Source organism: Strigops habroptila, chromosome 8 (genome assembly GCF_004027225.2).
Source record: "Strigops habroptila isolate Jane chromosome 8, bStrHab1.2.pri, whole genome shotgun sequence".
Classification (NCBI taxonomy): Eukaryota; Metazoa; Chordata; class Aves; order Psittaciformes; family Psittacidae; genus Strigops; species Strigops habroptila.
In genome coordinates, this window is record NC_044284.2 from 23638714 (window position 1) to 23653291 (window position 14578).

The following is a 14578-nucleotide window of genomic DNA, read 5'->3' on the forward strand; positions in this document are numbered from 1 at the left end:
AGGAAGAACGCTGGCTTCTGGCAGCATGGAGCGTTCCAGTGTGAGTACCTAGGTCAGCTAGGAAAAGCTGATGTGCTCCAAAGTACTCGGCTTTTAAAGGGCTTCAGAAAATGTGTAAGAGAGACCTTGTTAACTTTGGATTTGGCCGAAGCTGGCTGTCCCTGCCACAAGGAAGAGAAAGCAGTGAAAGGGATCCGATCCATTCCGCAGACACTGTCTCTGGCAGAGCTGCTGGACAGCAGCTGCTGCCTTCTCGAATACCTCCCTGGAACAGTGGTGCTGGTTTTTGTGTCTTCCAACAGTGCTCTCTAGAGTTTGAGCTCAGCATGCTCCCACCTCTTAATTTTTTTGTTACTTGTCTTCCGGAATGAAGTGTCTTCTTGGTATTCATGTGTATCTTTTTCATTCATCCCCTTCTTCTCTAGGGAGGACTTGATGATTTGGGCAGGCACTGATTCATCTCTAATCTGAAGAGAGAGGGATGAAAAGTTCTAGCTGCCTGGTGAAGCAGCTTGCAGTGCTGACAAGGGAGCATGGGGGCTGCATAGCAGGGAGGGAAGTTGCATCATGATGGCTGAGTATGATTGAGAAACTTTGCAATTCAGTCCTCTTCTGCTGGTGTGCCTTGTGACAGGCTTGGTGCATCAGACAAGCTGTTTTGCTGGCGTCCTAATACATTGTTTTTAAAAAGAAGGAAAAAAGTCTCTATTGACACGGAGCTCTCGGATTGAGTTTGCTCATTTGCTTCAAAGTGGTAGTATCCTCACTGTCTTCTGTGTGGAGTATAAAACAGTCAGCAAGACAAAAGATTTTCAGTGGCATGGAGACAAATTCCATTTATTCCATGGGTGTAAAATACCTTTTCATTGTTAAAGCCATGTCCAAGTGGGTTGCCCAGCTCATGGAGGGAGTCTGTACTAGAACTGGGAACTGACATGGAAAGGCCAGTTTTTTATTAAGCATCGTAACCATTACACTCTTGTTCTTTTTTCTGGAAGCTTTCAGGTACTGTTTGCTTTATTTCTGTAAAGTACCAACAGCGGATTACTTTGACTTGGGTTCTCCAAGGTCTGTTGTAGGAATTACTGCTTCTGGTATGAAAAATGTCTGAGTTTAGCAGTACTCTTAAGCATCTTCTAACAGCAGGCCAGGGAGAACTGTCCTAACGCTGTCCTTATTCAATGTCTGTCTGGTATGAACCTGGTGGTAGCTGGCATGGAGAGAAGAGGTTTCATTCCTTTAATACTTTGTGAAGCAAAGTCATTTTGTCTAATTTCCATAACTCAGAGTTTTGGGAGAATTAACTAAAGGGCTTCCTTAAATTTAATTTTCTCAATGCCCAGACAGTATCAGTGTGATAGTAGAAATGTGTGCTTCTGCAGTCTACGTTTAGACTCACTTTTTGAATGGCTTAAACACTTGCACTGGAGAATGGAGTGTGTATGCTTTTTTGGGCAGGGGTTACCGGTCTCTGCAGCATGGCATCTAGTATGGCCAAGCTTGCTTTGGGTCTGTAGGCGCAGTATTTTGCAAATTAGTAGGTTTTGTGTTCTTTCATTGGCGAAAAACCCCCAGCATTCTGACTAATGCTTGGATCTGGTTATGTTTAAACATAACAAACATCTGGGGATGTTTGTACAAACTAAATCAGAGTTCCAAAAATCCTAATTTCTCAATTAGACATTTTAAAAAAAAATTTAAAGTAACAGTAATGCCAAAGTGTTTCCCTTTCACTGTTAGACAATGAGCTAAAAATAGTTTTCATTCATAAAAAAAGCTACTTCCTTTGTTAAATAATCTGCTTAGCGGAGAACAAAAGTTCAGTTTGTAGTAAACTGTAGTTATATTATAGCCTCAAGCCTGACACCTTTATTCCTGATGGAAATAAGGGTGTAAACTTTAATCTTTGGTAGCTGAAAGGCAGATTTAAATAAAAGAAGGATGGGTGATTCACAGTTACTTCTCAGGAGTTTTGGATGTGATCCACACAAAAATTTGAAGTGCTGTATCTTGCTACTCCTTTTGTAAAGTATGTAACTTCAGCACCATCTGAATGGAGTGCTGTGCACAGGTCTTCACAGCCATGGCATCTAGTTACTTGCTCTGAAGTGGTGCAGTGTTAATCATGTTCATAATCCTATCAATCTTACCAGAATTAGTGGCATTTTGCATTCATCCTGTATTTTCATTCTTTCATTGTGTATTTTTCATTTGAAAGAACTTAGCCCTCTTTTTCATAGTTCTGGTTTATTGGAATTGTGGCATTACATCGTTCATCTTAAACGAGCTCTTTGGAAGAGGACCAGTTACTGGAAAGGGTAGTATGTCCGTTTCTACTTAGTTTGATTGAGATTTTATGTAGTGTTTAAGATCAAAAGACCATCTTTAAAAATCAAAAAACATAACTTTCTTTTTTGACCTTTGTCAAAGTTATGTGATGGTGACATTTTCAGTTTATAAGGTACCTACAGCTAGAAAAGTGGCAACTCTGAGATTTTATTCTAGCTAGAGAATGTCAAAATGAGAGGTGATAAATGGCAACAGCTATGAAATCAAAGCTCGTGATACTTATAAAGGATAGGAAACAGAACGGCAAAATGGGAATGCTTTTGAGAAATAGAGAAAGTGGTAGGATCAACTTAGATTATGAGCTTTACTTTAGATGCGAGAAAAAAATACATGTAGCACTTGAAATGAAGTCATGTTATGAAGAACATGTATTAAAGAATAGTAGAGGCAGATATTAGAAAAGTTAAAGTGCAAATGGAATTGCAACTAGGAAGAGGCATAAAAGCTAGCAAGGTTCCTGTAGAAGTGCATTAATAGCAGAAGGAAGATTGGGAAATGTCTCTCTAGACTTAGTGGAGAACATACATATCTACAGAAAGTGCAGAACATTTAAAGTGCTTGCTGCCTCTTTTGCTTGTTTTCTCTAACAGGTGTCATGCTGGTGCTTAATCTTATAAATACTTGTGATGAGGTGGTATTTTGCACTGCAGTGTACTTCCATTAGATGTTCCTGCATCAGCTGGCCCTGGTAAGCTTCACTGTACAGTTCTCAGAACAGCTTAAAACATGCAAAAATATTACCTATAAATACTCAGCAGTACTAGAAGAATGACAAAGGGTGTCTTCAGAGAGTTGTGAAAGAGAGCTGAGTTGAAGTCTGACAGTTCACTTTATTTCAGTTTTTTCCATCAGTGGAGATTAATAAGCAAACATTCTGTTTTCAAGTGCTTGGAAGATAACTACAAAAAGAACAACAGTATGAACTGATTTGTGGGAAAACTGCGTCCCAAGTTAATACCTTTTTCCAGCAGAGCAGGTTTTGTGACTGTGGCAGAAGCAGTGAAATCTTGTCTCCTGCTTGATTGATTGAATAAGGTTTTCCACATTTTAATAGCCTCATAAGTGAATGGAGACATGATCTGGGGAAAGCAGTCTAGGAAACGTGCAAAATTGGGTAGATGGCTCTATTCAGAGAACGGTAATTAATGATTCAGTGTTGAAATGAGAGGTTACATTAAGGGCTCCGTTCTGGGTCAGGTTGTCTTTAGCGAAAGCATGAGACAACTGGCTGATTAAATGTGCTTATTAAATTCTCGGGGACTATGTGTTGTAGGACACGATGAGAGTTCAAAATGACCTGAAAAATAGGATGACATGCAATAGGGAGAAATGCAAAGTACTGCACTTAGGCAGGCATTATCAGCTGTGCAAACGCAGGGTAAAGAATAACTGGTTAGGTACTAGAAAAAGGACCTGGGGGTGTACTGGATCACAAGTTGAATATGAGTCAGTGTCATGCTGTTTGCAGAAAAGGCAAATATCTTACTGAGATGTTTAAATGGGAGTATTGTCTGAGAAATGTAAAGTTTAAATCTGCCGTCTTTATTTGCTGTTGGTATACTCTCAAAAGACAGCATCTCTTTTGGGTGCCAAAATTCAAGAAGAATTTGGACCAGCTGGAAAGAGTTCAGAAGAGAGAAATGCAAGTGATCAGTTTGAAGAAACAACTCCATAAAGATGGAAGAAAATCTGAGTTATTTTGGCAAGAGATGAGGGGGTTAAATGGAATGTAAGAGATTTCAAATATTTGAAAGATTTGTAAGAAGGAAATGCTATTTTCAGTGACCATGATGGGCAGGTTGAAATGAGATTAAGTTTCATCAAGGAAAACGCCAATTAAGCTTTCAGCTTTCTCACAGTAAGAATAGTACTTTAAGCAGTCTTTTATTGGTGGCCATGAAGAACAAGTTTGTGTGTTGAGAAAGACTGGTATAGTTGGTTTAGCTGGGAGAATAGACTAAGCTCTCTATTGATGTCTCTTTCATCTCATTTGATGGGATTCTTGTTTTAGTTTATGTCAAGTTTGGGCCAAGGAGGGGGGAATACACTGGATTCTTTTTGTCCATCACTTGGTCATATCATGCAAGTTCAGACCTTGCACAGGTTCAAATGGGTAGACTGTGGTGCTTATATGAGTTTGGAAACATACAGTGTTCTGGATGTTACTCTTTTCTCTAAGATGCTGCCTTTTGCAAATGGAGCAAGTTTTCTTACGCTGTCAGGATGTTCTAAACCTCCACAGTGAAGGTACTGTGGGACTTCCATATGTCCACATGGGCAATGTGGTGTAACTTCAGTGTAACAGAGCACTGAGGAATTTTCAATAATTTTAGTAGTCTTAGTAGCTTCAGGTGGTAATCCTGATGCCTCTGATCCATACTTAAAAAGGTCCACCTTCGGCTTTGAAGATCTTTTGAACGACACGTACTTTGGTATATTCAGCAGTACAGGGAGCCAGAGTGAGGACAGACAGATTTTGAAGTTTAAAGTCCAACTGTGAGCTTAGCCATGCTATTTTATGTATCATTATTTTAATGCACTTTTATAATTGCTTTTGATTGCCTACAGTAGACTGCATGACAGAACAACTGATCCAACTGTCCCTTCTATTTCAGTGATTGATTTGTAAGATAACTGGAATGTGTGGAAGCATTTAAATTAATCCTATGCATTTTGCTGTCATACCACATCTCCAAATCAATAAAGAAAAGAACAGTTACCCTTGTGAACTCTGGCCTTTAGATCTGCCACAGCATTAAACATCAACAATAGCAAGAGCTTATCTTCTAGAGGATACGTTTAATGCAGTAGTAGATAGCAGCAGCTGAAAGTTCAATGATGTAGGTATGGGTTGGCCTCGAATGTGGAGATTGTGTGGTGTGTTGGCAGTTACGTTGCATTACCTGCCTGACTTTACCTTCACCAAGTAATTTATTGAGCTGCATAACTTTTGGGAACAGATTAATTTCCTGATAAGTCCTTTTGCTGCTGAATTGCTAGAGAATATTTTCTCTGAGCAGAAGGATAGTCTTTCTTACCTCTGTTTCTCAAAAGGGCAACTGGTTTTATCTTAGAGGAGTGGAGGATCTTAACGTATCTGCCACTAAGTCGTCACTAAGTTGTGAAGGCTTGATCCAAAGCCCAGTGAATTCAAAGGGCTGTTCCATTGGCTCGAGCAGTCTTTGGCTGAGGGTGCTGCTGTCTAAAACTGGGCTTTCTGTCACTATAGCAGTACTCCAGATTTGACAAGCCAGCAAAAAGTTCTTTTCAGACGAACTGGTAGTTCAAACAGGAACATAAAAGAGCTGTCAAATGTGCAGTCTTGAAGAGAGTGTTCTTTGGATTAACCTTATCTTCAGTCAGTCCATTCGTCGAGGGCCACAAAAAAGTTAAATTGTCTTTCAGGAGAGAGTCTTGACATTGCTTTCTTGCATCATAACCATGCTTTATTGCTGGAAGCAGTCTACTGAGCCTTAATACTGGCAATACTGAAGACTTGTGTGAAAAGGAGTAATCATGTTGACTCCATTTTGGGCAGTCAGGCTTTAAATGCCAACAGTGTATGGATGAAACACAGTTTCTGCCTGTTTGTTGTTCTGTACAGTTGTACTGCTGCAACAGTTACCTAGTGCTTGGATAAAGCATGTGATCAACCCATGGTGAAGGGTATGTGTTTGGAGCAGAGGCAGATGTAATGTGTGAAGAAACAGAAGTACTTGGAAAACCACCGTTGTGCAGTCTCTGTTGGTTGAAAGTGTACTTGGGCTCCTGACTTCCTAAGTTCATCTACAAATTTTATTTTTTGGTTTGCAATATAAATTATATTTTCTTATGACTGTGTCTTTTCCAACAGAAATAGCTTTACTTTAGTAATAAACAGGCAAAAATGTAGGAACACACATACTGTTTCACCACACAAACGGTATGCCGTTTGTAAGGGGAAAGCACAATGCAAAGTAACTTACGGCCTTGCGAGCTTGACAGTCCTTGCTCTATGGCATGCAAATGTAGGTATCCTTATAATGTTCTTCCCTGTGCCACCCTTTATCCAGCAACATCTTTTTCCCTAGAGAGACAGCTTTTGGCAGTAGCAAGACTGTTGGCATGATTGCATTCTGAGCATGTGTTATGAAGGACTTCTGTGCCTCAAGCTGGTATTGGTATGCTAGTAGCATTTGTAATGCCAGTTCTTAGGCTGTGGTCATTTTGGTAGTGATCATCTGGTGCGTTAAATTGCTGCTGTCTCTTTGCCGGAGATGGCTGGTCCACACTGGAAGAATGGATCGTAGGAGTGTTTTGCTGAGGTTTCAGTGCAAAGTATTTTTAATCTGTGTAGTCTGCATCTTGTATGTGGAACAGAGGCAGAGTGCCTCAGTTTCTTCTGATAGCAGTTATCTTCCGATGGCATAAATGTCTGGGAAGCAGTAGTGCATTAAATGCCATGATTGTCTGTCCAGCTGAAGTCAGATAACACTTGTTATGTGTAACATTGATGGATGTGATAGGAGAACTTACACAGACTGTAGTCATACAGTGATTGTACTGGTTGATTAGCTACTGTCGACAGAATCTCTATCAGGTTGAGAATATTTTGGTGTGCACCCTGGGAAAATGCTTTCTGATGTCTTATTGCTAAATTGAAGTAGTTCACTCTTGGTAAAGCTCATTTTTCTTGGAGGCTGTAACTTTGTATTGTGGACATTGAGCTATATCTAGGCAGTTGAGTTTGCTAAGTTCATGAGACAGTATTTTGTGGTGAATCATCTGCTTGGTGTTTCACTCTATCCTCCCATCTTGCCTTGGCTGGATTCCTGAAGTGTGTGTTTTATATTTATGCCTTCATCAGGGAACATCCTCATTCCTTAGATGCTGATTTTGATTTTAGTGAAGTTTAATATCGCTTTAATTTTGAAAGTGTGATAGTGTATCCATTCAACACGGCTAAGAAATTTGGCTTGATACCTATAACATCAGCTCAAAAGGTAGTACAGATACAGTAACTTGTGGCCAATTCCCTTCCTAATGTTCCATAGAAATTAGCTAATGTTCAGAGCTTCAGTCTCTTTCAAAACCTTGTTGATCATTTTGTTTTCATTCAGGTAAATTGCTTGTGAATTTGCTTTCCTGAGTGCTGTGGCCAAGGAGAATTCCAAGTGTATATTCATACAGTGAGTTGTGATAGTGTTTAAGTTGGGTCTTTCTTAAGTTCTTTTGTTCTACCTTGATAAATGAACATATTTGGTATATTTGCAGGTAAGGTGGGAGTTAAGTTAATGTCTGTTAGAAAATTGCACGTATTGATCGTACTGGTTTGCCAAGTATCTTGGGTAAAGCCTACTGCATCTGGAATTGGGCTACTCTGCTGTGGTTTCTGTAAGGAGTATATGAATTTGAGGACTCTGCAGAGCCTCTACAAGGCGTTCAGTGTATGCTTAAGTCTTATGATTCATTTGAAGCTTCAGGGTGAAGTGTCAACTTTGACGGAGGTGCCCTTTGGTCACTTACGTAAACTGTGCATGTCCACCCCCTCTTCCTTTGTGTAGAAAGCTAGGCTGAAAAAATTGCTTACTTTGTGTTTGAAGTGTTTTCAGATATGTTCTGTGATCTGCCCTTGACCTCTTTACTGTGGGGTTCAAAGTGTAAGATGGACGTAGGGATTTGGGTGCAGTGGCATCACATGGAACAGAAGCATTGGCTTCATCCTGTAAACCAGAAATCCAGGAAGGCTTGTGCTCATCACAAAAGGCATGTGGGGATAGTCCCGATGGGAATGTAGCATGTTCTACAGAGATCTCAGGGATCCAGGACTTGAGGAGGAGGAGTTTAGTATTTACATAATTGCCAGTTTAATTCCTTGATGACTTATGAAAACTCATTAAATGTTTGGTTTAAATCTCTCATCTTGTGAGCCACCATTTTTCTTTTATGAAAACGTGCTGGGTATAAGTGGAATCAGGGACTCATAGGATGGTTGAGGTTGGAAGAGACCTCTGGAGGTTGTCTTCCACTTACCTGTAAAGAGTAAGCATATGAGTAAAGAGTAGAATATGTTTGAGAGACAACACACACTTCTGCTGTTTGAAAAATGTTTGAGGTTTTTTTTTGGCGTGTGGGGTTTTTTTTGGGTGTGTTTCCCCCCCCCCAATATTAATTAGCTATTTGCATAGTGTACTATTTTCTAATTTATTTGTAGCATTAATGTGTTATTTGCCACGTGCGAATTCTTACAGGGGATGAGACATTGTAAGAAAGATACATAGCGAACTGTGAAAGATTCTGACAAGGGTGATCAGAAATATGGAATGACCTCTGTAAGGGAAGCTGTTTCTGCATGGAGAGTAGAGGACTGAAGGGTGTGGGATAAAACAGTTCATAAAAGAATCACAGGTGGCAGGGCATGTCTTTACTGCCCCTTCAAATACAATGAGTAGGAGGATTCGGCTGAAGCTGGTAGCTGGACAGTTAAAATACAGAAAAAAAAATCCTTCCCCACAAACTCAAAGTTCTTTGCAGGGTGTTGGCAAGCTTAATATGTGCCCCAAAATAATTTAAAAGATGAGGGAAAAATCCACTTAATGTTAAATAAGATGATATGGTATTTGGCTTACAAAAGCTCTTGAACTGCAAGTCACTGGGATTGGAGAGAGTCTACTGGGAAGTATCATTATACAGCTTCACCTTCGATGTCTCCGTGGCTGCTGTTCTTCGGAGTGCTGGGCTAAGTGCACATTTGATCTGACCTTTTTGGGACTGTTATTTTCTTGCTTTCTTAGCCTTCAGCCAGGCTTTCTTTTCTTCTGTTAGTTTCATTCAAAGGGTATAGAGTAAAAGCAACTTACTCTTTTAATGTACGTGAAGGATAGTGGCAGTCCTTAACAGTGCTTTAGAAAGCTGGTCTGTTTTCACATAACATTTATGAAAAAACAAGGCTGGTGGGGGAAATCTGAGTTAGAGCATCTAGACCAGAGGTATCTGAAAAGAGGCTTCTTCTGAATATTTGGCTAGACAGTGGTGATATTTCAGTTAGTGCTTGGGGAAAGAGTGCTCCTTTATTGTACCTTTAATGTACTTGCTTACAACATTTCCGTCTTGGTTTTAAGAAAAACTTTCTTTTCTCTTTAGAGAAGATGGATACAGTTACATCTCTTAGTACTGGTATAAGAAGATTTATAGGCTAAGAAAGAAAAAAAAAAAAAAGCTAAAAAGGTAGCTCACATGCAGACATAAATATTGCTCTAGACATGATATGCTAAAGGAGAATTTTTTCTTTTAGGTAAGTGCATGGGTTAAAAGTTAACTATAAATGGATTGATAACTAAAAGCTGTTGCTCACTGAGAAGAAGCAAGTCTGAAGACATTTACTGACTGTCATCACTGCTGAGAAGATTGCAGCAGTTGAAGGGAGATGACATGTCAGATTATTGCAGTCTGTTTCGATTATACAGAAGATGTCTCCCACTGCTGATGCTGTGGAAATAATTTCCAAGAGGTACACAGGCACTGCAAAGTGTCATTTAGACTGAGCTATTTAAGGCAATGATGAAACGTATTGTAGTAGGCTGCTGTGAGTTCATTTAATGTCATGGATTGTAGAAGTTCTCTGAGGGATAACTTCACTAAATTGATAAAGCTCTTCTGGGTTTGTAGGACTGCTCTGAATGTCTGGGACATAATAGCTAGACGGATGTGGGCCAAAGTTTACATTACAGGCATGGAGGCATTGAGTTAAATGTTACAGTCCTGTACATCTGTTCTTCTCTTGTCTTTGTCAAACTTCTGTTCATGGATGTAGAGTGAAACTTTTCCCCTCCATTTTTCTCATCTTAACCTCATATGGTAGTTCCGAGAGTAAAGGAATAATTTTCAGGAGCTAAGCTGTCAGGTTGCATAAATTCCTGTGCATAAGAAAATTGTCTTCTACAGCAGTCTGGTCTCTGAATGGAACTTAAGCAACAGAAAAATCTGCAAATATTCAGTTAGAATTTCATCAAGGCAAATAAATGGTCCTGCTTGACATCTTAAATTGTGTTAAATTCTTTGATACAACCTTTTTATTTGTAATTTTTAGTGTTGTTATATGGTATTTAGAGTTTTAGCAATTTCTGTAATGCATAGTATTTCTATTGATTGGTGGGTTGGTTGCACACATGCAGAGAGCTCTTTCCTTGAAGTGTTTCTAAGTGAATGTGCCAATTTGTATCAATTTATTGCGACTATTTTAAAGAATTGTGCTTTCTGTAAACTTAGAAACCCCAGTGCTGTAAACTTAGAAACTAAGTGTCTGTAAACTTAGAAACTTAAGTGCTGAAGTTTAACCTATTTGCATGTATAGACTTAGAGAATAAAGTTTTAGAATTGAGTACAGTTTGGTGCTCTTTCTGTTAATCTGGAAGATGCTCTATGCATGTGCATTTAGTAGTCATATAGTTGAACTTTAAGTTTTACATCATGTCTTCAGAAAAGTGTGAAGAAATACTGCAGCTTTGTCTCCGAATGCTCGGCTGAAGGTAACAAAAGGTACTAAGTCATACTTAGGATGAGAAAGAAAAGAAAGATGCTAAAGCGGATTGCTTATATAGAGTATGACTGGTTCTGGAACTATGCTGTAGTCATAGCTGTATGCCAACCATATGTACTTTTGAGGAAACAAAAGTTAAATGTCTAAACTTCAGAGGAAAGTTCATTTCTTATGATTGTTCTGGTTGTCCTTGATGATTTCCTTGTAGGTGAACAGAAATTTGATCCAAATGTTCTTACGTTAACCTAAAAAATATTTTCCAAGAATTTAGAGGAAGAGGAAAAAAAGTCATTGCCTCCTTTTACTGAGCATCCATACTACAAAAGCAAATATATCCCAGGAAGCAGATACTCTACATCTCACAATAAGGCGGCAGCCACACAGGAAAGGTTGGGCTCTTGGCATAGCCCCTGAGGGGAAATGCTTCCTTGAAAGGACCCATTGTTACTGGATCTGGGTCTTCAGACTCCCAATTCTCCACTGGAATATTTGTGGTTCTCTTGGTGCTGGGATGGGGCACCTTTGCCATCTCCATTATCTAACCATAATAGTCTCAGTTATTTAATAAAATAGAAGGACTGAGTAAAGTTCACACCCCATGTGAGAAAGGAACGTCTTTTTGGAAACAGCTTCAGAAATCAGCTATTGAAAACTCACTCTGGGTGTAATGCTGCCATGCCTTTCAAATACTCAAGGTATTTGAAACAGTTTTAACTTTCTCTTCCAAGAATAAATAAAATGTTTCATTGTCCCTGTTGTCAAAGTCTGTGAATTCTAACCCAAATGTCTGGTATACTCTTCCAAGAGAGGAAAGAGACAATAAGCATCTAAAATAAATGTGTGCTTTATTGGATTCCCTGACTGTGGGACAGGTCATCTTTTCTTCATAGCAGCCAGGTAGGACACCCAGAAAAATAAAAGGGATACGTGGAGAGGCTGTATTTCCGTGTGCCTGAGAGTAGGAAGAATCTTTGGGCAATTTTGACTTTTGGTGCTTGATTTATGAGTTGAAAATTTTCATTAATGTAAATAGCTGCTGCTCGAAGGTAAGATAAATGAGATGCTGGGAAGATTAGGTGGTGAAGTGCTTGACTAGTTGTCCTTGATAGAACCACCGGCTTTCCTAAATTCCCTTCCGATACATTTTCAAGTGTGCAGGTGCTGTCATATTAATAACAAATTTTTAGGTGGTCTGAAAATAATGATCTGAAGACCAGTTAGAAATTAAGTTCCGAGTATGGTATTGGCTGTAGTACTTTGTTATCATGATGAATTGTGATATGGAGTTTATTGTTAGATGTAGAATTATCTTTTCTTACTGTAGCATGTATTCTGCTATAAACATTGCAATTGCTATTACAGCCTGCAAAAAGTATACTTTACAAAGAATACACTTTACAAATGTAAATACAATTTTGGTTTGGTGATTGTTGGATACAATGGTCTTCCTTAGGCCTAAACACAGAAACAAAAGCTTGTATTATAACAGAAAGCCCAAGATGGGAAGTGATAAAATAGGTATTGAGTGGAGGGCTTTGTTAAAATTTAGCTCGTGTACTTGTAAAATTTCCATGTATTCATTAAACTATTATGTCATTCTTATTGTTAGAGCTTGGTTACTTGAGTAAAGTGTTAAGCTTTGTTTGTAGTACAAATTATAACCTTAACTCCTTTCAAAATATAGCTCGAGCATTTTTGTTCTTCCATAGTTCTTGTAGCTTGTATGTCTTACCCAAACATTTATTGTACATTATGTGGATAATTTTGTATTCAAGGGTTCAGCTGCAACCTATTTGAGAACTATAAATTACATCCATGTAAGGTGCATTTCTTAGATTGAGCCTGCTTCTCAAGGAGAGAGTGCCTCTCAAGGAGAGTATCTTGCATTTGTAACGTATATTACAAAAAAATATGGATATGTTAATGCTGAAAGCATTACAAATAAATTTAAACTACAAGTGTAAGCTCATAGTGTATGTTGAAGTAGAATGTGATAACCTTTGGTTTTCATGGTTATAAAACGTGGTATCTCCAGACTTTTGGCTAAGTCATATATCAGGTGTGAAGTGATCTGTTTCAGTTTTGAAGAGGTCTTTGAGTGGCTTGGCTTTTATGTTTTGGGAGCAGGCAAAGACAGGCTCTCGTACATGGTGTTAGGCTTGCCAGGTGGTCTCTGAGAAGTCTCTAGCGTTGTGCTGCAGCTCAGGTGTGTGGAAACCCTCTGAGACCAGGGTTTAGTGTAATCCCGTCTGTCAATTCTTAGATACTAAGTGGAAGTTGTCTCTGCAAGTGGTGCACATCAGAGAAGCAAAAATGCTGAGAAGGAACTTCGGAAACTCTTTCCTTTGAGGAGGTACTGAGACTAATGAGGGAGGGATGATGAATCCTGGTAACAGACTGGAGGCAAGATGTCATAATGTGGAATTTAGCAGAGCGTTCTTAGAACCTTTAAAATATTCCTAGTTTTTTACTGCACATCTACTTAAAAATGGGCATTTTTTAATTTTGAGTGACTGCAGGTTCTGTCAGTACGTTTTGAAAGCGGTCAGTGGAGAAATCTTAGGAAATAGTACGTTATTTTTATAGATGCTAAAGTAGGATCTCTTACGTAAAGGAGAAGAACTGGAAAATAAATACAGTACTTAAGTCCAAGACACTGTGGGTGAAAGCTTTGGTTTCAGCTCTTGAATGCTTGAAATGTTCTGTTCAAGTTTGCTTTAGTTGGTGATTTTTAATGTGTGCAGCGTGTTATGTGATGCTGCTTGAGAAGAATGTGCTCTATTTTTTTCTTTTTTATCCTTGCATCATCTTAGCCTTGTATCCTTGTCCATTTATTTATTAGTATAACACATTTTAAATTAAGTCATTGTTGTAGATTTAGCTTTTCAGGTATTGTATGTGGAATTCATTGGCAGTTGGCATGGGCAGGAGCTGCAAGCTCAAGTAGTAATAGCTGATAAGACTTTTCCTTCTATTTTTGTAGCACCATATAAAAGTGCTTTTTCTAGAGCATGGCCTCTTGCGCTATACCTAGAATGTCTTTCCTCGACTGCTGGGAATTCTGACATCAGGTTAAGTGTTACACACGCATTGAAAGCGATGTATTGAATGCAACTTTGCGTGGTCAGTGCTGCAAAGTGTTGTGCAGACCAGGAGGTCTCATTAGCAGGATGGCAAAGGAGATCTTGGGTCAAGAACGGGGGTGGGTTTTTGTTTTGTTTGTTTGTGTGTGTGTGGTTTTTGCTTGTTTGTTTGTGTATTGGGTTTTTTCTCCTGAGAAATGTTTCTGTGGTCTGTGGGGAAAAAAAGTTTTTAATCTTTCTGGAATAATTTTGAAGAAGCATTTTCATTGGGTTTTACTGCTGGTAGTTAAATAAGAAGTACTTTTATATGCATACAGGCATATTATAACATTAAAATTTCAAAATACACTTAATATTCAGAGCATCTTTTGGTATTTGACCCAAGGTACAAGTGCAGAACTGTCTTTCGAATTACTATGTCCTTGTATGTGCCAGGTGCTCCTGTGCAGCACGTGATACACAGCCTTTGTAGAGTGATGGGGAAAGCTGGCTTCTGTGGCAGGGCAGAAGAATACACTTTTCCTGTCAGTTGCTTTGTAAAATTAACTGCCATCCTCTTCTACTAATGGTCAGCTGTAGCCCAGGCTGTGTTTTCATCTTTCCTGAGAAATCGGGTGTATTTTGAAAC

The 14578-nt window shown here is 39.0% G+C and overlaps 1 protein-coding gene across 3 annotated transcripts in view; it reads left to right on the plus strand.

The window, feature by feature from the left end:
• ATP13A3 (ATPase 13A3) overlaps positions 1-14578 on the plus strand; it is a 60370-nt gene that overhangs the window by 2111 nt on the left and 43681 nt on the right. The gene's annotated exons all lie outside the window — the stretch shown is intronic.